The following is a 23,562-nucleotide window of genomic DNA, read 5'->3' on the forward strand; positions in this document are numbered from 1 at the left end:
CTAGAATATTTTGGTTCCCTGGAGATGTTGAATTTTGTCTTTCTTATCATCGTTTCTTTCTAGCTTAGTGTTTGAATTAAGGGTGTTGCGAGTCACTTACTCAATATATAAAAGAATATTGAAACGTAGAATTCGGATATCAGAGCTAGAAGTGTCTCGTATTAGAGGTATCTCTAGAGAATGGATAATTCATGGGATAGGGAATAAAGTATTGAAATGCTTCTTTTCCAGCGAAGTCTAACTCCAGTCGATAAATCTGTATACTGAAGAATCAGTATTGGCACAGATCCTCTTATGATCGGAGTGAAAAAACCATGCAGGCTTTTATTCTTAATGAATTTCTATCTAACGGTAGCTAGCTTGTATTTATGAATCAAATCTAAGATACCTACCTAGTCCAGTGGGTAGAGACTCTCATATGAAAAAGAAAACACCCTCTTTTAGCTTAATATGATAAAAATCAGTCTAAAATGAGATATCTATCTTTCTTTTCAAAGTTTGTAGGATGTTTGAAAATGGAATTGCACAAATGTGTTGATGAATTACGATGTTTAATACGTGAGATGGAAAAAGAAGATGAAGAAGAGAGAATTTCGTTTTTCAGTAATAAAACTAAGATTGATGCTACGTTGTAGATGATGATCTTCTAAGAAAGAAAAAAACTAGAAAGAGGAAAAAGATTTCGAATTCGGATATTGATAAAACAACGCTTAGTGAAGAAAGATTATTAGTGGGCAGTGATGATGCCAAATGTGAATCCTTGGTGTCAATTCCTCGACCAAAACAGACTAAGCAAAAAAACGAAGGAAGAAGGTTTGAAGAAGTAAGTATAGTACTGGTCTGGTTTGGAATTTGCTGCAATCGAAAGGAACTAGCCTGCAAGAGATTAGGAAAACCATTAATTAAGAATGCTTTCTAAATGACAGTACTTTATTTAAGATAGGACTGAATGTTAACTCTTACGCTAGGTGGTACCGGTAGTGCTATAGTCTCGTTATTTAGTATATTATGGTTAGTCCTGTTTTTTGTTTGAAGGAAGATTATAGCACAAGTGACATCCATCCCATTCGTACCATCTCAACTGCTCCCTTGTCCTAACTTATCTATTAATTAGATCTCTCCTGTCCAAGTATAAAAACCTTCTCTTCCTATTCATTTTTTTTACTGGTTAAGGCTGGTTAACTCCTACTGTAGATAGATGGGTTTACTCACTATTTAGTACCCATTTAACCTAATAGAAACAGTCTACCAAGTCCGAAAGCCCCAAAATAACTTCTTTTAGGTGGAAAAGCTACTTATCTTACCAAAAGCATAGCTTTAGCTATTACAACCCTGACTTCTATTTCTTTTTTTTTCGGTCTTTCGATAGAAAAAACAGCGTTAAATTTCGTTTTGTGGTCATCTTGTTAACGATTCCCTATATGAATGGTTAACGTGTACCACTTTCAGGTACGCAGTGATGAGGGGTTCCTTTTTAGTAGTCCTTTGGTTTAAGGAACGTATATAGGGTCGTGTAGGCCGGCTTTACCAACAGGTACGTAAGTCACTAACCTACTGGTAAGGAAACTATGTGAACCAAAGGCCTTTCTTCATTCTATAGGGCTCTAGATAGCTTTTCTAATGTGTTTTCTGTAATCTAATTCCTTTGATGGACCTCGTTACATAGCTTAGAGTAACTACGCACCTTAACTATGATAGTGAGATTATTACTGAGAAAACAACATTTAACGATTCATTAGTGTGTCATCCACATTCAGACAAGAAAACTCATTCTAATGGGCTACATGAGCCCTTAATTATTCAATCTTATGGAGTGATTGACTGAGCAATCAGTCAACATCGTTCCTCTTACGAGCATCTTCGAACCTCTCCTTTACCTTTACAGACGAGTAACTACTTGTACAGTACCTTAATCATATTGTAGATAAAGCGACGTTTCACTTCTCATATCATATATGTGGAATTAGATAATTATCATAAAAGGCGTTATAACGCAATATAGAGCCCGTAGAAATCCAGTCTTCTTACTATCTTCTCTTCTTCTTTAACATGACTTGTTACAAGTGATGAATCTTCCACCTATTCAGTGGAAGTTTTTGTGACTAAAGAAGATCAGCCTACGAAAAGACTTCTTAAACTACTACTACTCAACAGAACTAGACTCATGAACTAAGCTAGCAACTCCTTAAGAAGGTATGTAATCGCTTAAGCAAAGCTTTTGGAAAGGAAAGACAGAATTTGCCTAGCCTGAAAGAGAGTAACTTCACTAACTTAATGCAAGAGATATCATTAGAATAGGAAGTGATTTCAAAAGGCGCTCTTACCGTGTAAGTAGCTGCTCCTAATCTTTTTCCCACAGGAGTACTTCTTAAAAGAAAAGCGGTGGCTATTATATCACCAACCACAGCTAGAAAGAGAACAGAAGAGTAGTGGAGAAGGAATCCCTCAAAGCCCCTTATCCATCTCTAGCAGCTGGAATTCCTATATTCCTTATTAGATTAGATGTTACTTTATTTAGTTTAGCAGATCTGGTATCAGAGGCATTCTTTTAACATTAAGAATCTTTCAGGGCAAGTAGCACTTCTACCTATACTTGAAGTAGCTAAGGTGTTAACTCAGTAGTTTAAGTTAAGGAATACATGGAAATCTCCAAAGGTAAGGCCCTAAAAGAAATTTCTTTTTTGGAGGATGGTAGAAGTTTTCTAGCTTGATGCTGGTCTTAGGAATTCCCAAGTCTTTGATAACTTTGTAAACAAAAGGAGTATATAAATAGAGATTTAATTTAGTAATAAAGGCGTAAAAAAAACCATAATCAGTAGAAGACTAATAAAACTGAGTAGCCTAAGGATTTTATCAACGAATGGAAGAAACGGTAAGAGATAGATATAATTTATATTAGGGAAAAACTCCTTTTCTTTATCGGTCAGATCTTTCAACACATGGATTTTTTACTAAAGAGAGGGGTCTTCGGAGGAAAGAAGAGTTGTACTGAGGACTTTCTATTAGCATAGAATAAAATGAAGTCATACGCTTTGGCTTAGTCACTCTTTCGTCGTTCCTGAGAGCGGATGTCAGGATTGAACAAGAAGAGTTACTACGTGTAACATAAATAAGACTTTTTTCTAGGGCTTCCTCTAACAAGAGAAGAAGCCGTTATCAGTTCAGGTTAGGGTTTCGGTTTAATACCTATCACCCTATTTTGATAGGAGAGTAGTGTTAAAACCAATAAGAGAAGTATGGGCGATGATCTAGTCTTTCAAGACAGTCAACATTCGCAGTCAAGTGACTAGTTCACTTTATAGTAGAACGAAATCTGTCTCCTTCTCTATTGTTATTCTCGGTCTAGAGACAAGGAACCTCTTTTGTGACCTCGTGGTGCTTGCGGCTTTCACTAAGACAGCTTATTCCGCATCGGCACCAAGGACCAAGGGCTTTTGAACTACTTCGGTTTTCCCCCCTAGACTTTTAGGAATAAACCCGACACCGCTCTTAGCAGCTTAACCACGATAAGTTGGATAGACAACCACTCTCTTAAAAGGGATATCCTCCCATCTATATGACCATGGTCTTGTCAAGAGCTGGATCTGAACCAGCATGCTCCAGAATCATGATCTGGGTTTCGACCTACCGATCGTGACTTTTGGTTACCCAGTTCATCGATATCTTCATCAAAAGAAAATACTAATGAAGGTGTACTATGTCTGGGGTGGCCTGGAGCCATAAGCAACTCTTTCTTGAGCTTTTGCTTAACCCATACGTGCAATTCCATCCACAACTAAAACCACTTGTCGGAATACGAATGAAATAAAAAAGGCAATTATTAGGGCAAATAATGCGATAGCTTCGCCCTACGGTGTGCTTTTCTCTACGCTTCCGTCTCCTCTAATATAACCCCGGCTAGTCTCATAATCATTGGAGGATTCTCACAATATGCCCCAGCAATAGCGTTAAGAATACTCAAACCGCCAACGCCAACAGTGAAAGTCACGACACAGGGGCTCACACCACTTTACAAATTGATTCGTTTCAGCCAAAAGTTTTCCTTCGGCTACCTTGTTACGACTTGTCCTTCTTAGGTTTTTTGTTAACTTAACCATCGCGGAAATGTTCTTTTATCCACGTATACACACGATAGATTTGATCTTTTAGTTTAATAATGTTTGAGAAAAACGAAGAGAGCCATGAAACGAAGAAGGAAATGTTTTTAATGAATTGAATCAACTTTTCCATTTTTCCTTTTTTTTGCTCGCTATTTCGTACCACTCTGGGGGGAGCCCTAGGGTTTTAAAGTCAAAGAGCCAAACCAAGATTTCCTTGAGATTCAGGCGCTGCAGCATCTCGGGGGTGATGCTGGCAGCGTCCTTGTATAGAAAGAAATAGTCCATGAATAAGCTCTAGACACATAGGCCGATAAAACGGCTTAGAGCGGTTCGATAAACCGTTTTTATCGTGGAGCAAAAAAAATAAAAAACAGATCTCGATAACCTCATATACAACGGTTTTTTTTTTTTTCCATTTTTTTAGAGCTCCCGCCTCTTTTGATGGGCTTGACTTTTTAAGAAAGCTTTCTTCTTATTACTCTGTTGTGCGATACTTAAAAGTTGGGACTTTTCAAGTTCGCTAGAACAGTAGATGATTCTCATGTTCGGCGCGCATAGGGAGCTTGCCCATGACCCAACTCCTTTTTTCTCGGAGGCGTAGAAGTTTTCTTCTTTCACTTCAGGAAAAAGCTATTTACTTTTTTTTCTTCCAGTTGTTCTTTGACGCATCTAGCGTTTAAAGCCCTAATAAGTAATAAAAGTTGTTGCTTTCTTCTCTTTCCGTGATTACGATAGATTTGTAGCCAAAAGCCCCTTCTCCTGTAAGAGCTTTTAATAGCTGTGATTCTGTCAACTGTTCCGGGCTTTTCCGGATTTCCAGTAGAAGAAATTGTCTTATACAGTGTGTTTTTTATTGCATTGTGTGTTTTTTTTCCATTTGTTTGTCCATTGTATCCATTGTTTTTTTTTCATTTTTTTTGTTCCGGTTTCTCTTTTTGGTTCTGCCTTCAAAGGATCAACTCGACTAAAACCTTTCTGTCTTGTCATTTTTTCTTATTAAAATAGAACACCTCAATGTCGAAGCCGATTTGCCGAAGATGAAGATCATTCTTATATTATAAGGTTTTTTTCGGCGGCAAATCGATGGTATCGTTCATTCTGAGCAAGGCACGCCCCCTCCAATTTCTGACCTAAAATTGGAACCCTCCCATCCCATTTCTGCCCCTTCTTCCATTACCTTCCTCGGGGTCAAGTAATGGCGGGGTTAGAAAAGACCAAACTCTTCTTTTGACTATGATTGGGTCCTACAGTGGTAGAACCTTGTGAACCGGGCTTACTACTTCCCAACCTTTTGTGGACCTTTCTTCTCTTATGATTTTTGCAACTTTCTTGAGTTTAGTGATTGATATCAAAGAGAGTCTCAGTCTAGTCACTCAACTAATCTACTCGTTGAATGCTAGTAGTCTAGTAGTAGCATGTGTGGTAGTTAAGACTTCGCTCCTTCTCCACTATGGAACCTCACTTGGGATGCAAAGCATTCTTTTCGACCTTATACTAAGCTAAGGAATCATAGCCGACTTTTTAAAACACATATAATACATTATAAAAGATATGATAGAAGAAAGAGAGCACAAAAACAAATTAAAACACAGTTAATACATTATAAAAGACATGACAGAAGAAAGAGAGAACAATACACATACAGAGAAAGAGGATGTGGACCTTTAGATGCCACTTTTCTAAAAAAAAAATAGGCTTTGGACCCTCATATGGCCAGTCACCCATGAGGGTGGTTTCTCGTTTGAAATTAACTAGTTCAAATGGTTCATCCAGGTAAACTCATAAATTTGTCTTTGACCTCTCCCATGTTGTTGATTGGTATACCCTTCGTTTAGGAAATGACTTAGAGTCAAGCCTTCTTGCTCAACCTTACACAAACAGGGTTTTTTTTTTAAAATGAACAGATTAGCTAACGCACTACTGATTTTCTGCCTACTAGCAATGCAACTACTCCTAAGAAATATTCAAACTGAACTAGTTTCTCTCTCTTCCTTGCTTGTTAAAAGTCAAAAAAAAGATTAATCGCCGATGCCTATACTTGAATTTAGAAAGGATTCTCAATTCATTGTTACTTGGGGCGTTTTGTGAAAGTAAAGATCGAGGTTTAAGCCAATTCCTTTTTGAGTTTTATTCTCTATAGTCACAAATGTGAACCAAACTTCAAGCACAACTGTGAAGCAAACTTCATGATTCGCTTTTTTCATACTTTCTATTTAGAGCTCAATTACATCGAGCCTCACGTCGAGTCTAATGTTAGCATAAATAATAGAAAATAACTAGGATTGGGAAGAGCTAATCCCCTTCATTCCCGCATGGATCTCCTTCTCCGTCTTTCGTATTCGTAGTAAGGGCGTTGCATGTAGTTCATGTTTTCCCGACTTTCCAGTCTCTTTGTTCTTTGCTAGCCTTCTAATCGCATTAGCCTTTACAATAGCCTAATTATTCTCCCCTTAAACGAGTACTGTATTGATTTTCATTTCTTTCTTAGTCTTGAATGCCTTACTTTCTGTGAGACTTTCATTCCTTCCTCGGATGAAGTTAGTGTAATCTAATAGCCCCGAGAGGGAGCAATGCCTATGTCCGGAAGTGGCCCATCCCGCATTCTTAGTTAACCCATTCCCAAGTGGCTTTATTATTCGGATGAGTGTCTATTTCTTTTGTCTTGAGGCTATTTCATTCCTCCTGAGATAAGGCTTGAATTCCCTTGTTTGGTTTTCTCTTTTGCTCGAGCTCTTCTTATAGTTCTAGCACGGCCCTATCGCTTATGGCCTAAAAAGTCTTTCTCAGCCCAAGGTACTATCCCCTATGTTGTCTTGTAGGAAATAACGTATGTGAGTCAAGCACTATCTTCATTCTATCTTTTAGTCTAGTTGGTAGCAATCTAAGGATTCACAGCTCTCCAAAGGTAGGTTAATCAGTATATCCCGATTCCCGCTACACACCTTGCTTTCGATTAGGGGTCATTGCCTTCCATTCTCTCAAGTACTTCCCCGCTTCCTCTACTTGCTTTTATGTAGTTTATTGCGGCTAGAATAGATTTCTTCTTGTCTTTACTTTTTTTCTATTTGTTGAGGTACTTTTCACTTTTTTGAGGATGTAACAAGTCCTTCTTTCCACTCCGCTAGCAGTCCATGTCTAACAGTCTTTAAAGCCATATCCAGGCCAATTCCCTTTCTTTGAGATTAAGACTCGGGTGAGAAGGAATAAATTAGGTTGCAGGGGAGCCCCATTCGGGATCGTCTTTGTAGGAGAAGAGCTTGACAAAATTTTTGATTACCTTACCTGCTGCCCGGGGACAATTCCTTTGTATCGAGGGGCTTTCTTTCCTTCCTAGGTTTATTCCTTCTCTCCGACTATTCGGTATGTCCGCCTAGTCATAAAATCTTTTCTTTGAGACTAAGAGTAAGCATCAGTGGGAGAATCTTCCTTCCTCTTTCATTATGTTTCCCTGGGACACATTCCTTTGACCGTGGTAGAAAGGTAAAGAGATATGAGAGTGAGGCTAGCTTTTGGCATCCTCTAAGCCCTAAGAGAATGGATGTGCTTAGACGACTCTTGGAACTCATCTTTACGCCCTTCGTTTAAAATTCCGGTTAAAAAAAAGACTTAAGAGCAAAGTTCGAATGAAAGAAGGAGAGAGAATCTTACCCTCCCACAGACCAGCTTCATGCTCAGCTAAGCTCGCAACAAATGAAATAAAAAGAGTGAAATCATATATTATATGATTGCCGGCGGTCCATCATGCTTGCGGGTTCGGTTGTGCTTCTAGCAAGTTAATCACTTCATTGACACACGTAAAGCTTTGCAGCCCTCCCTGCAGTTTCCAGTTTAGTTTGTGTACTTCCCTTCCAAATGACGATGAGGCTAAGCGAACAAAGTCTAATCTTAAAAGGGGGATTGATCCTACTTATATATATTTTACCATATATGCATGTCGTTCTTCCTTCCCTTCCTTAGAAAGTCTCTTTTCTTTCATGAAACCGCAGCTATTGAATTTGCTGAAAAGCCAGTAGTATTTTGATTGGACTAGGAATGGGAATTTTTTTTCTAACCTAAGAGAATCCAGAGCCAATTCAGTCGATTGGGATTATATGCTAGATGATACGAATCCTAGGCTTGCACCACATTCTCGAAGAGCTAATTCTTGCAAAGAGAAGTTAGACAGAAGGGGTTGTTAGTCTTCATCGCCCATGAGCATTGGGCCCAGAGTTAGTCTAGCTCTCGCTCGTGCCCAATTTCCTTATCCTTTATTTATGGGCATAGTAGGTACTATGTATTTTTTGGCATGCGGACCCTCTTGTGAGACTCACAAAATGGAAGCTAAGTGAAAATCGAAACTTACCTTCTTACAGGATCCTTAAGGTACTGTGGACTCTTGCACCTTTCTCTTTATCTAATGAAATTGTCTCCGTATCAGCTACCAGGAAGGGTTTCTTATTTTGACTTTTAGGTTGCCCAGATGGGATATAGGTTGGATACTTTTTATTTCAGTGTTTGATCTTTTTAGTATTGATAGGATCAATTGATTTGATGGAATCAAATGTTTCAAGGAATCATACAGGAGACATCCTAAATACGGTTACAGGCCTATCTAAAGGCCAAACATCCAGCAGGGAAATGCTGCGACTAAACTCATTAGGACTAAGGAAGTAATGAACTAACATACTAATGAATGCAGCTCTTCTGAGACCACGGACATGTTGCTACTTGGCGGATCTACTTGACTTGAGTGAGAGCTCTCTATAAAAGAGCTCGGACGATTAAGACCTACTTCGACTGAAAGAGTATACTTGATTGTAGTTCTTGCTGTTGAAGAGAAAACTAGTTAACAAAACCCTTTCTTATTCTCTTGCTCCCTATCTTACTGATTATCAAACCCTTAATCATTACCCTTAAGAGTACTGATAAAATCCCCTATAGAGTGCCTGCTAAAGAAAGAAGATCGGTTTATCTTATCTTCTTATTTCTGATAGAATCATTTTTGCTTCTTCTTATTCTTGTCTTAATAGGTGCTTTAACTACTGTTTTATAGCTCTATTGTAACTGCAGATACTATTTCTCTGTAGCTACATTCTTCTTATAACTCCTTTAGCTAATTCCAATACACCATACCAATAATAAGATGCATATAGGAGAATCTAGTTTCTAATTACTAATCTACGCCAATTATGGTCTTTATACCCCGATTTAAGAATATCATAACCAGTTGTTCCTTTTGTTATTGGAGGAAGAGCTCGACCGGAGCTAACAGCATAGTTATTTAACTAAACTAGTATTAATGAACCATCTCCTCTTCCTGTTGCTAAAGCCTAATAACAAGGGACGTTCGATAGACCAGCTAAGATCTTCCTGTTGCTATTGTTTCTATCTTGCCCTATTGTTTATATGCTCTTATATTGCTCATATAGTGAAAGCAATTCAGCGCTTAAGAAAGAATTTGAAAATTTGGCACATCTTTAACTTGGCTACGAAACTCTGCGATACTGGTAAATCTTATCCTTATGCTTATTCCACTCATTAGCTTCAGTAATAGGAGTTTGATTGAGGTCGGATTTAGGAATAGCAACGGGAGATATCTGGTTTTGCTTCATTAGTTTGATAAAATCTGTACTTAACGACACTAACTTACACTAAGAAGATAGTTGTTCCTTACTTTCTTTACACTAAACATGTACGTGCCCCTTTTAAGGGATCTCTTACTCCAATCAAGCATATCGTTAATTGGGGTTTTCTAGGGTCGATCAAGGATCTCCTTTATCCGGTTCAATGAAAATAAGAAGGTTTAACCCTAAGGTAAGAAACGATCGAGTATCGAACTACCTTAAACCTGCTAAACAACGTCTTTCTGTCCGAATAATTAAAGGATATTGCTCTCCTAGAGAGCGTTTAAACCAATATTAAAGAGCTATCACATATCAGAATACCCGATATTGTTAAACGACAGATATTCTCTCGAACAATTCAAAGGCATTGATCTTCCTCGTTCCTTATTGTTTGAGATCTTATCATTTGAATGATTTCCAACTCTCTTCCGAACTGCTAGCCCTTATTCTTTTTTATCTTTAGACTCCCACGAATAAGGGACTCTTTTTTTAGTTTGAACTGGTTTATATGACGACTTCTGAATGTGGATCATTGGATCATTCAATCGATGTCTTATTTCACACCCTCCGTTACTTTTAACATATATACACCATTCTTTCGTAAAAGGAACAGGAAACGAATCCCTTAAAAGAAGCGTCGTAAATGGTTTTGGTAACAAGTAATTTTAAATATTGATTCCTTTTCATACATAAACGTTTTTTTTTCATCTATTGAATTGAATCCTATAACCATATAACTTCAAAAGCGCGCATATTTAAAAAACAAGATAGCAATATTTTATAAACCGATCGATATTATCCATATAAGTATCAAATAGTATATAGCTCAGGTGCGGAAGTTTCGAAATACCATCAATATTAGAGCTACTTCTACCCCCTTCATAACGGATAGGAATCTTAATTAATGACTCAAAAAGTCGATAGAGACTATCATCATTATTAAAGATTCTTTTCATTTTATCTAATACTCTAATGATTGGTATAGATTCATAAGAATTAGAGCAATCAATAATAAGGAGACCTTCCAACTCCCACCATTCTGAAATATAATGATGAAAACTATTTATTGATTCTATATCACTCATACAATACAACTCATATCTACAACTATGTAATTGATATTATCTCTGAATTTGAATCATTATCATTTGAACTAACGAATAAATAATCAACACGTCTTTTTTATCAACACATATTTCACACTCCGACATATTAGTTGAAGAACATCAGGATCTTTAATTCTAAAATTAAAAAAATTATGGGAGATACAAACACCCAAAAATTGATAATCATCAGATAGAAGACGCTTTTTAATACCAATGAGTAAATCTCCAGCATGAATATGACAACCGGAGTCATATCTAGCTATCAAAGAAGAAGCTTACAGGCATTATCCCAATTAAAGTTAGGGAAGGAAGACAAAAATAGCTACACACAACTCTTCTATAATATGACACACAGTCTCTATCAACCCTTAGTCTTGCAACTACTTGGTACGGAGTGGAAGACCAAAGGTTCAATGAAGATTCGCCACCTAACTAAAGCCCTTATTCCTAGCCTTTTGCAAGGTATCCCTTTGCGTGGGCAAAGAAGTTTCATCTTCTGGCTTTACATAACCTTTCTCAACTATCTCCCAAGCATCTTGTGATCCTAGCAAGGCTCTAAATTCCCAATTCTCACAATTCACTTTTGTAATTTTAGGAAATTGAACCGGAACCAAACCATTCACCATTATGTATTCACGGGTGTTCTTGTGTTCTTTGGGAAATTTACAACTCGAAGACTGGATCCAAAGAAGCCGCCTGTACCTGCAAAAGAACGGAGCTCCGGATGTTCGGAGGTCCACCTCCTAAGATTAATTTAGTACAGATTCAGAGTAAAACGTGCGGAAAGTAAATATCTTCTCTGATTCCGTGATCAAGTGTTCTCTGTTTTCGAGATAAATAAATGATGTAATGATTAAGACGTGCCCCAATGAATGGGGGAATCTCCCTATTTATAGGATCCTAGAAAAGTGTGCCCTCCCCTATGGTTTGATGACCTAGGGATTTGGGCTGCGCCGTTTTGCGGCTACCTTGGGAATACGGCCTTGAAAGCCGCCAGTTTCAGGGGAGATATCTGCTTGAAACGTGTCTGCCCATGAGAGGTCCATTTGGAGGCCTTCTCATGTGACACGTGGCAAGCTCACATTGTGCCACGTGGCCGGGTAGAAATACCCAAATCATTTGCCCCTTACAAGGGTCAAGTGACATGCCACGTGGCGCATGTGATAGGTGCCGCTCAATCATTGGTTCGGCATTTTACCGTTTACCATGGGTAGAATCTAGGGTTTTTTACCCTAGAATTTTTACCCTTTCTATAAATAGGTGTTGACTCCTCCATCGTGCTCACACGTTTGCGTGAAATTCAAAGAGAATCTTTCAAATCTTTGACTTTGAGAACTTTGTCTCCTTCTATGATAGCGTTCGACACCCGACCTCTTATCCGCCTGTAAGCAGATTTCCAGACCAAGCGGCTCTCGTACCTTCATCTAAGGTAACCGTCTAATTTTCTCTTTCCTTATTTTTGTTTTTTCTTTTTCAAAAATTGTTTCCCAAACGCACCCGGCACGGCTAGGTTAGCGATTAGCCAGTCACCGGGGACGACTGAATCTAGAACTAGGAGTGCCGAATGCTCATTGGAGGACTCCCCTTTTAGAACTTCTCCAAATCCGACCGTGTCTGTGGTTGTGCAGGACACCATGGCCAGAATGAAGCAAACCAATAGGACGTATAGGACGAATGGTACCTAGTACCATTCAGAAAGCTCGACCGTATAATAAGAAGGCTCCATTAGGGCCCTGCCGAAGTTTATGATAATTCGCCTAGTGCTACTAGCACCCCAAGCTCCTCGATTTTGGAGGAGTCTGATGATGAACGACAAGTTCCCAGGCCAAATGATTCGGTGCCGGATGAGGATATGGAGGAGGACACTGCCGACATTAGCCAGCAGGCCCCCAACTTGGACGATAGTTCTGATGACGACTATGATTCATCTTCTTCTGATAGCGCCTCCATTGACTCGGAGGAGGCGCGTTAAGAATTAAACTCTGCTAGAGAGTCCCTATCAGTGGACAGGGGGGAAGGATGGGCGGAGCCGTCTGCTTTGCGCCGGCTGGAACGCGCTCCTTATTATTTACACGTTCCCAAAGGCTGGCGGGTGAAGATGACAGAGGACTTTGGGAAGTTCATTTCTAACCATGTCATGGGACATGGGTTTCTTCTCTCTGTGCCGGCCGCTAAGGATACAGTCGTTTGGCCAGAGGCGGCCAACTTCAACGACCAATGCTTCGGCTATTATGAGGCGGCCATTCAAGCTGGTCTGCGCCATTCTAGATGTATACCAACTGGGTATCTGGCAATTAGCCCCTGACTCTTGGGTCAACATCATGGGCTACGTTGCTTCCTGTGAAATGCTGGAAGTGGATCCCAGCTTTGAGGAATTCGCCCACAAGCATTATCTAAGCAAGACTCCTCAATCAAGCGGCGCCGAATGGTTAAGGGTTATATGATGGCGGTGGGGAAGGAGTCCAAACGGAAGGACGGGAGGAAGAAATTTTACAGAGTCTCCTCCCCCGACCGGCTACGCAATAAGAGATACAACCGGTGAAACTGAAACCCTCTTCTCCTCGCTGGGAAGAAAGTCGTGCCGCCTGTCCCAAGGCAGGCGCAGGAGGAGATACTTAATTGAGGCCTATTTACTATGGCCGTTCAAACCAATGAAGAGACGGGGGAAAAGGAGGTCACCCTGCAAAGCTACATTCCCCGTCATGAGTTGTGATCTGACGGGACGTATTTGGCCGCTTGCGGTCTTTGTATTGAGAGCCCGAGAAGTAGTAGGCCGCTTGGCTTTATTTTTTTTGTTGATCTTGATTCTTTCTTTAGTTTCTACTCTTACTTTTTGTGTAGACAAAGCAATGGAGAAGCTCTCAGTCACCAAGAAGCCGGCTGCACATTCTGCAGCCTATTACCGTTCGTCCATCTTGGGCAAACGGACTAATGAGGAGCAGCTGAAAGGAGGAACCCCTAAGGTGAGATACTTTCCAACTATACTTGGATTGAGATTCCTTGAGATCACAGGTATACTAACTTGTGTATTCTATGCAGGGTGGTTTGTCCAAACCTTCTCCTTCCAAACAGCCAGACCCGAAGCTTCAAAAGCAGTCGGGTGGTGATGTTGGCACTTCTGGGAAGCCCAAGAAGCACATCACCCATAGCCTAAGAAGGCTCATGACGGCTCCACCCCCAACAGGACGACCCTGAAGCCGGATTCCCCCAGGGTATCAAAGATTGGCAAGCCACTCAATGCTGTTGTCGGCTCAGCAGCAGGCGGAAGCAAAGCCGTCTAGGAGGAGGAGGGTGAAGGTATAGTCACTAACTTTTTACCTTAGGTTGTTGATCAGAGTAAACAGGCGTCTAGTACCTCTAAAGGCACCAGACCTTTCATCCAATTTACATAAATTGTTTGATTGTTTAGAGAACCTGGAGAGGTTGTCTGTGCTTCACATGGCCAAGCAAATGCTGAGGGCGCTTGATCTTGAGGACAAGGCGTCCATAAGAGGAGTCGGCACCCTTAACCTCGACGCCATCTTGGCGCTTCTTTGTGAGTTAAGATACTTGTGATTTTTCATCTTAAGTGATGCATATAGCCACTTGACATTGACCATTCTCAATGTTGGTCGAATGCAGGCTATGCTGCGCGTGAATGGGCTTAAAAAGCCAATCATCGACAAGTCTAAAGAGGTAACGGCTGCTAAAGCTCGGGGCGCCTCCACCTTAGACACTTCCCAGTTTGAGATTGCCCAAAATGAATTACTAACACTTAATATGACGCATTCCTACGCGTCGACCAATCTGCAAGTACAATCAGGACTTGGACGCAGCGAGGGGGCGGATAACCGAGCTCCAAAATGAGGTCAGGGCCCTCAAGGCTAAGCTGGAGCCCCTCGAGGAGGCGGGTCGCATGCAGGGGTAGGTTGATAAACTCAAGGGCCGACTGCAGAACCAAGAAACCTAGCTCAGGACTAAATACAAGTCCTTGGCTGAGGAGGAGAAAAAAGGCCTAGTCAAACAAATGATGAAGGACTAAAATCCATCATGCGGATGGCTTGGGAATCATTACAGCCAGGCTTTGATTGCCAAATTTGGAAAGCCAAGTTTGATGTAGCCAATGATGAGTTTAACAACCGGCTCATGAAGGAGGCGGAAGAGGAGGCGGCCAGGGGCATCGAGGAATCTGACTCCTCGGGGGATGAAGAGGATCAGGAAAAGGATGGGAACAATGATGAGCAGACGCAAGTTAACAACAAGGATGATGCGGCTGTTAATGCTGAAGACCTCCCCTGATCCTTTAAAGCTTTTTAGGTATCTTTCTGCGACCGGATGGCCAAGTATTTTCATTTCCGGCCAGCGTGCCGAGTATCTATGTATCTTTACCGACCACGGGGTCGAGTAAATCAACAATTTCTTCCGGTTCTACCGACTAACTTTTCCAATCGTCCACAGGGGAGGCTGTTTTTAATTTGAATGAAGCATCCGGTCATTCTGACCGATTTTGATTATATTGGAATTTTGCTTAAAAACTTTTAAAGCTCTCAATTTTCTTTGATATGTATAGATTTTGGCTAAGTATTTAACTTCCTGTATACTATACGATTGTTTGTTGTACCGGATGTCCTTGCCCTTGGCTGGATGTCGATTGGTTTCAAAAATGGGTTGGTTGACTTAGAAATTATTGATACTTTAAAGAGTATGATTGATTTCTAAGTCAATCAATCACTATGGTGATTGCCCCAAACAAAGCGACAGACGGCCATTTTGACCAGACGGATAGGCACTTCAGAGTATCCGGCCAAAGGCCTCAATTAGTCGTTTAGACACTATTAAGCCGCTAAGTCCTTGAACTTAGCTTATTATTATAAGTATAGTCTGTCCGCCTGTATTGCCCCAGAGCAATAATAGGCGGTGATACGTAAATAGTGTAGCCTTTAAAATGAAACAGTAGCCGCTTTCCGTCTATATTAGAACAGTTGAAAGACTTGACGCTTGTTAGAATTCATATTAGATTAAATCAAACGGCTGCGAGCGTCATCTTAATCCAGACAATCGGTCAGGCCGTTTGTTTTCGATTTACAGAGCAATGTACCAACCAAATGGGAGATGTTCTCTTCGACAAATTCGCCCGAATGGATGTCGCCGGTTGTCTGACTCATATTGGAGTAGACGGTCGTACTCATGTTGGAGCAGACAGCTTTATTTATAAAACATATCCGGCCTTCGGCCTCTTTTAGAAAAGTAGTTAGCTGCTAAGTCTTTGGCACTTAGCTTATAAATGGTAAGCAGATTTAGGCCGCCTGCATATTGTGCTGGCAGTTCTTATAAGTATTCGGGCCGACTGCTTATGGTGAAGGTGGTCCTTATTGATGCATTTTACAAAATGCTAAGTGAGTTGGGCCACCTACATATTGTGCAGGCGGTTCTCACGATCATGGTAGAATGGTTCGGTTTAAGCCGTCTGCACATTGTGCAGGCGGTACCCTATGATGTAATAAAATTTTGAGCTTGCTGCACATTGTGCAGGCGGTGCTCTTGAATGTAAAAATAAATAGACATAGTCTGAGAAAGAGGACAGATTTTTCATTAATAAGTTTGAATAAAATATTTACAAAATTTCAAAGTAGTACTTTTTCAAGTTATCTACATTCCATATTCTTGGTAGCTGCCTACCGTCTGGTGTCTACAGACAGTAGGTGTCGCCTCTTACTTCTTAATAGATCCGGTAGGGACCTTCCCAATTTGGGGTTAGTTTCCCTTGTTCATTTGCCCTACCGACTGCCTCCATTTTCGGTAGCACAAAGTCCCCAACCTTAAGGGGCCGCTTTTGCCGTCTCTTGTTGTAGGCTCTAGTCATTCTCAGACGGTAGGTCTCATGGCGCAATGCGGCATTGCCCTACGCTCTGGAAGCGAGTCCAATGCTAGCCGCGTGGCCTCCCAATTTGCCTCTTCATCATACAACATGATTCGAAGAGTCGGCTTATAGTGTTCGATGGGCAAGTGACAAAGGGAATTAACACGTTGTCAAATTGTCTATCCCTAAATCAAATACAATTTATAAGACCTAAACAAACCTAATACAAGTATAAGGTAAGCAAAGGGTCGAACCGTAGGGAGAAGTTAAACACCGTAATCAATACTAAATAATTAAGCTATCTCGGAACAAAGAGTGGAATTATCTAAAAGATTAAACAAAGAGCAAATTGAATTAAAGACAATATAAAGAAAACACCAAGGGAAATGGGTAGGTGTAGGCTTCACCTGAACATGCAATAGCATAGAAACAAATCGATAATGAACTAAACATTCATGAATATCGATCTAGGGGGTCCAATCTAGCCACCTGTCAGGATCAATTGGCTTCTCCTAACATAGCCTCTATGTTGTCATATTAGAACCATATACTAGGAGGTGCTATCAAGTAACAATCGATAGAAATGAACTTAGCTAAGTCAACTGTCGTTTCATTTAGCAAAGATTCACCTTTAATCAACTAACAACGTGCACTTTGCAAGAAGATCAAAGAACAATCAATCATGTAAAGACTTTAATCACAATCAACTGGAATCCCAATACTATAAGCATGAACAAACTCCAACTACACCATTCCCATACCCTTAGCTAAGCAACTACTCACTATCCATGACAATCATCAAGTCAATCATGATATTAACAAGCAAAAGCATGATTAATGAGTAATTAACAAAACAAAAGCAACTTAATACAATATCAAATAGCAAAGTGAAGAGAAAAGAATAAGGAAATCCTCATTCATTGAAGTTGAAGTTCTACAAAGAGGTTGATTAAGCTTCTTCTTCAAATTCCAAGCTCAATAATGGAGTAATTCACACTTTCTTTCTCTAAAATGCCAAAACTAATGGTGTTTCTCTCTCTAGATTAAGCAAAAACAATTAAAACTAAGCTAATCTAAAATTACCCCCCTCCATAAGAGAGTACGAACTATATATATGTGCTTCTAAAAAGAAAGAAACTTGAGCAACAAGACGGAGAAAAATCTGAAACCCAGCGGTGCGCGCCCGCACACGAATTTCGTGCGCCCGCGCAGGTGTAATGTGCGCCATCTCAAAATTATGCGCGCCCGCAAATTTGTGGGTACGGAGAAAAGAAGCCCTTGAATGCGCACCCACACTACAAGGTCGCGCGCCCGCACCGAAGGTCGTGCGCCCGCACAGAGGTCGCGTAGCAGGCGCGCAAACTCTCTGGTTTGGTTTTGTTTCTTGAGCTTGGCTGCGCGGGTTCTGACAGGGCTGCGCACCTGCACGGTAAGTGATGCGCGCCCGCGCAGAAGTCGCGCAGAATAACCTGCTTGGCTCCTTGAATTCCTCCTCATGCGCGCCTTCTCACCATTATGCGCACCCGCGCACTATCAATGCGCGGCCTCTCCAGCTCGCGCGCGGCATTGAATACTTGGTTCAAAGCTTCCTTCTTTCAACACCATGGTTCCTACAAAACACAAACAAGAAAGCCAAACTAGAAAATACACAAAGGAGGTAAAAATAGGAAAGAAGACGGACAAAAGAAAAGAGAACTTAATATAATAAAAAGGGGTACAAACAAGCTACAAGTATGGGAAAAACTCTTTAGAATGAACTATTAATCATGGCATAAATGCCACTCATCAGCAAGACGGCCTCTGCACCATACACCATGAGGAATAGGGTCTCTTCAGTTACCCATTTTACTGTTATTATGATGGGCCATAGGACGTGTGGTAGTTCATCCGCCCATAGGCCGCCAGCTCTTTCAATCTTCTTTTTTATACTGTTTGAGATTAACTTGTTGATGGATTCAACCTGGCCGTTTGCTTGGGGTCGGCCAACTGATGCAAAACAGTGTGAGATCCCTTGATCCCCCAACCAAGTCTTGAGTTGAGGCGTCTGAAACTGAGGACCATTGTCAAAAACCATAGACATAGGCACCCCAAATTGAGTGATGATATTCATCCAAATGAAGGAGATGACGTCTTTAGTCTTGATGTTTTTGATCGCCTCTGCCTCTACCCATTTGGTAAAATAATCTACGGTAACAAAGATATACCGTTGTCCGCCTGACACAGAAGTATATGGCCCAGGATGTCCATGCCCCACTTAGCGAATGAAACTGGGCTATGAATGGCCGTTAGATATGTGGGCGGACAGTGTATAAGTTTGCCGAATTTTCGGCATTTATCACACTTTTACACCAATGTCATGGTGTCTTTATCAAGTGTAGGCCATAAATAGCCCTACCGCTGGTCCTTTCTTCTAGAGACCCGCCGCCTATATGTGAGGCACAAAAGCCCGCATGTAGGTCTTCCAGAATTTCCTGCCCCTTTTCAAGGGTGATGCATTTTAAGAGTGGTTGTAGGAATCCTTTCTTAAAAAGCTCTCCTTTACGAATTTCGAAATTGGTCGCACGTTTTTTCAGTGCGGCTGCTTCTGGAGTTGAAACTAGCAGCGTGTTGTCTAGCAGATACGCCCGGATGCTATCCATCCAAGTCGAAGTTTGGTCAAGTACTCCAATGGGATCTTCTTCAATGCTTCGTTTTTCCATTACTTCCCAAAAGACTGACCGAGGTGTATCACATGAGGCAGATGATGCCAATTTAGACAGAGCATTCGGACCGAGGCACTTGACTTAGATTGAATTCTTTAAGTGTCTCGTCCTCAGCTTTGATCGCCAGCAAGCATTTGATCATAGCCGGATGGGTGGCTTCATAATCATCATGGTGTTGGCTCACGACCAACTGAGAGTCAGAACAGGCGTCAATCTTGGTTGCCCCTGCCGCCTTGCACATGCGGATGCCTGCTAGCAGAGCTTCATACTCAGCCTCATTATTTGAGGCTTGGAACTTGAACCGTAGTGCATGCTCGTACTTATCCCCCTTAGGGGACTGATATATAACTTCTACACCACAGCCGGTCATAGTGGAGCTCCCGTCCACATACACCTTCCAAACCTGATCAGTGTTATCCGGCGCAGCTGGCCTTGTCATTTCGACAATAAAGTCGGCGAATTCCTGCCCCTTTATTGCCTTCCTTGGTTTGTAAGTGATTTCCAGTCCTTATAATTCAATAGCCATATTTGAGTAGGGAGGTGAGCGAGGTGATCCGCCTGTTGCTTGGATTTAACTATCATGTAATCGATGTGCACCTCTACATTCCTCCCAATCTGATTAATGAAGACCGTATTAATCATTCGTTGGAAAGTAGCAGGCGCATTCTTCATGCCAAACGGCATCACAGTGTAACAGAATAGCCCCTGATCAGTGACGAATGCCGTCTTTTCTTGATCCCTTTTCCACAGGGGAATCTGGTGGAAGCCTGAGTAGGCGTCCATAAAGCTCATTAGGTCATGTCCGGCTGTAGAGTCGGCCAAACTGTCGATCTTTGGAAGTGGGTAACTATCCTTTGGACATGCTCTATTCAAGTTAGTGTAGTCAACGCACATACGCCAGGTACCATTTGGCTTCTTCATGAGCACAACATTTGCAACCCAGTCAAGGAAGTTACATGGCCGAATGAACCCGGTGTCTAACAGCTTTTTCACTTCGGCGGCTGCCACCTGACTTCTCTCCTCGCCGTGATTTCTTTTCTTTTGCCGAATGGGCTTCTTTTTTGGATCCACGGCAAGTTTGTGGACAGCAAGATCCAGGCTGATGCTAGGCATCTCTTCCACTTCAAAGGCAAAAATGTCTTTGAATTCTTTCAGCAAATGGTGCAAGTCTGCACCCATCTTTGCAAAAGCAATCGTCTCCACCATCACAGTTCGCTTTAGACGGCTATAATCTAGAGGAATATCAAAATGCTCACCAGTTGGCTGGGGACGGAGGTCATCTGACCGTTCTCATTCAGTGATTGCTACAGCTTTTCTTTTTTGACCACCACCAGCTGATCAATCTTTCTTTTCTTTGAGGCTGGTGGGGCCGGATGGTAATCCATGATATCATCAAGGTCTATTGGCTCATTCCCCCGTCTGGGTGCAGTATCCGCAGGCTTGACGTCCAAGAGATAGCGCTCTCTAGCCGTCTTTTGATCCCCATACTTGACAAGCATGAGAGAAAGGACAATGACGGCCTTGCACTCGTTCAGAGTGGGTCGGCCGAGAATGAGATTGTAGGCGGTCAGCTCTTCGACCACCAGAAAACGGACGGTCAAATGCCGACCGTTGCCCTTTTCCCCAGCCGGACAGGGAGATCTATCTGTGTGACTGGGTGCACCACTCCTCCCCCAAATCCGACAAGAGGACGGGAGACATCATGCATGCTATCTGGCCTATATTTGAGGTTGGATACGCATTTGCGACTAATGATGTCGGAGGAGTTACCTGTGTCTATCAAGATGCGGCCAACCTTTTAGTTGGCCACTTTGCATTCTATGACCACAGGGTCATCATACAGCCGGCGGACTTTGCCCCGGTCCTTCTCCGTGATGACGACTTCTTGGAAGTCGGATGTGCCAGCCGCCTATCCCTCTTCAACATAATGGATCATCTTTTTCAGATGGTCCTTGGTGCCCCGCATGGTAGGGCCACCTCCGGAGAATCCTCCTGCTATTAAGTAGATCGGCTCCTCATCGGTTTCGGAACTACGAGTAGGCTGGGGAGTCGTTTTGGAGGACTGACCTAGATTCACTTTGGAAGTCACTTTGGACTTCAGATAGGATTTCAGCAATCCTTTGTTGGCCAAAAGGTCAAGAGTCCACTTGAGGCTGAAATAGTCATTCGTGTCATGGTCGACGTCCTCATGCTATTTGCAACATTTGTTTTTGTGGATTTTCAGCGGAACCTTTTATTGGAGTCAGCTTCTCTAAGGTGAGCCGATCCTTTATCTCCATGAGGATGGAGTAGGTGTCCTTGTGGAACTCGTACCTCGGAACGTACAGTGTCCATTCTTTTTTCTTCTTCTAGGCCGGCTGATCGGAGTTATCAACCGCCCAGATCTTTCTTTTCTTATTGCTCTCTTCGGGTTTTTGAGCCGGCTGAGCAGACCGACTCTCCTTCTGCCTGTCAGACTTCTTAGAGTCCGAATTGCTTATTTGAGGAGTAGTGTTCGGTCGCCTGTATATAGGCTTTCGCCTCCATCAAAGCTCCTTTGAAGAAAATCTTCACATTACTTAGGTCGAGACTTGTTTTCTTTGTAGGGATGTTCTTAGAGAAGTTGGAAGCAAAGAAGAACACAAGCGTCTTGAAGATGTTAATACATCCAGCCGGCAGGTTGCCGAACCACTGTTGGGTTATGCCCTTCAGGGTAGTTGGGAAGCAACGACACCATGCGGCATCATCCAACCCCTGTAGGTACATGAGGTGGGTGTACGCCAGAAGGTGATCTTCTGGGTTGGAGGTACCATCATAGGTCCCTACCAACATATTTTTAACCTTGGCCGGCTGTTCGACCTTGTCTATCTTCCTTGAGAACGCAGAGGGTTGTTCTCCATAGGGTGGTAATGGGTGCCACCTGTCCTCTGAAGAAGGCAGGCTTGATGTAAGGCGAAGCAAGCGGCCTGTATAATGGCAGGGCCATATATTGTGCCGAGTTGATTACATGGGGACCCGTATGGACGGAGGGTCCGCCTGACGGAGACCCATGTACAGATTGTGAATTCCTCACTGAGGTATTTTGAAGCTATCTGGATAAGTCGACGTGGATGCCAACTCAAACAGCTCCTGGTCAATGTAGTGTCGAGCATCAGAGAAGGTCTTTTTGCTGTCATCCGGCTGCACATGCCGGATGGCCTTTCTTTTTGCCATTTTTGGGAAATAGAGTTTGGAGAGATCAATCTGGGGACGAGCCTTCTCCTTCGTAGCAGGGTGAGGAGTAGGCTGTCGGTCCCTGACTGACTTGGCTTTCTCAGCCTAAGCTAGTTTTTTGGCTGACTGTTCCTTCCTAAGAGCAGCCGTCCTATTGATGATTAATTCCTTGATTCCACCCTTGAAACTTGTCATGAATTTCATGAGCTCATCTCGGGTGACTGGGGCTGATCTTGCCGCCTGAGTTTGATTAGACGGCTGCCCAGGGGGCTTGCTTGTACCCACCTAGTCAATGTTTCGGTCTCATCTCTCTTTGTGACGGATGCGCCTTAAGATGAATGACCACCATGGGCCATGTTGGGTTTCAATGAGTCCAACTCACTGCAGAAGAAAACCCGAACAAAGACCACTTTCACAATTAATATCATCACAAGACATAATTAATTTAAACAACAAGAATTAAGGAAAGATTAATACCTTTGAAACGTGCTTCGCTCACTACAAGAGCTTTTACTTCGGAAAGCTTTTAGCTTCGCTCACACGAAGACCTCAAACGGAAGTCCACCCACAACACGACCCCGACAAGGTCCAATGCTAAGAGGTTAGCTAAGTCTGACCTAAACTCGAGTAATTATATGTGTTTAATGGTTTTCTCAACGGAGATGCCTTTTTTAGCACCTTACTCAAGTGAACGATCCCAAGGTATGAAAGGAATAGTGTCCTTCGAACAAGTGTATTATTCCGATAATGGGTTCAGAATTATTAGAAAGCTAATTTTTCAGAGAGGTCAAGTGATCGGAATGCCTGGGTGGAGGCCGCTTCCGATCAGCAATATTAATGCATAATTAATATTACAGCTTAATCTTGACTGAACCCTTCGGGTCACACCCAAATAACTAACGAGCCGAAGCGACGAATTAATTAGGAATTAATTAATAAGTCGACCGAGTAATTAATATTTAGACATCGGAAATTCGAGCTTGGAGCGTCGAAACCGAGCGTCGGAAGTCGAGTAAAAAA

At 41.9% G+C, this 23,562-nt stretch overlaps 1 pseudogene; it reads left to right on the plus strand.

Moving 5' to 3' along the window:
• Nucleotides 1-12,907: 12,907 nt before the first annotated feature.
• LOC145566619 (ATP synthase subunit alpha, mitochondrial-like) overlaps nt 12,908-23,562 on the plus strand; it is a 74,943-nt pseudogene continuing 64,288 nt past the window's right edge.

The sequence above is a fragment of the Chenopodium album genome, chromosome 11, assembly GCF_948465745.1.
Source record: "Chenopodium album chromosome 11, dcCheAlbu1.1, whole genome shotgun sequence".
In the NCBI taxonomy this organism is placed as follows: Eukaryota; Viridiplantae; Streptophyta; class Magnoliopsida; order Caryophyllales; family Amaranthaceae; genus Chenopodium; species Chenopodium album.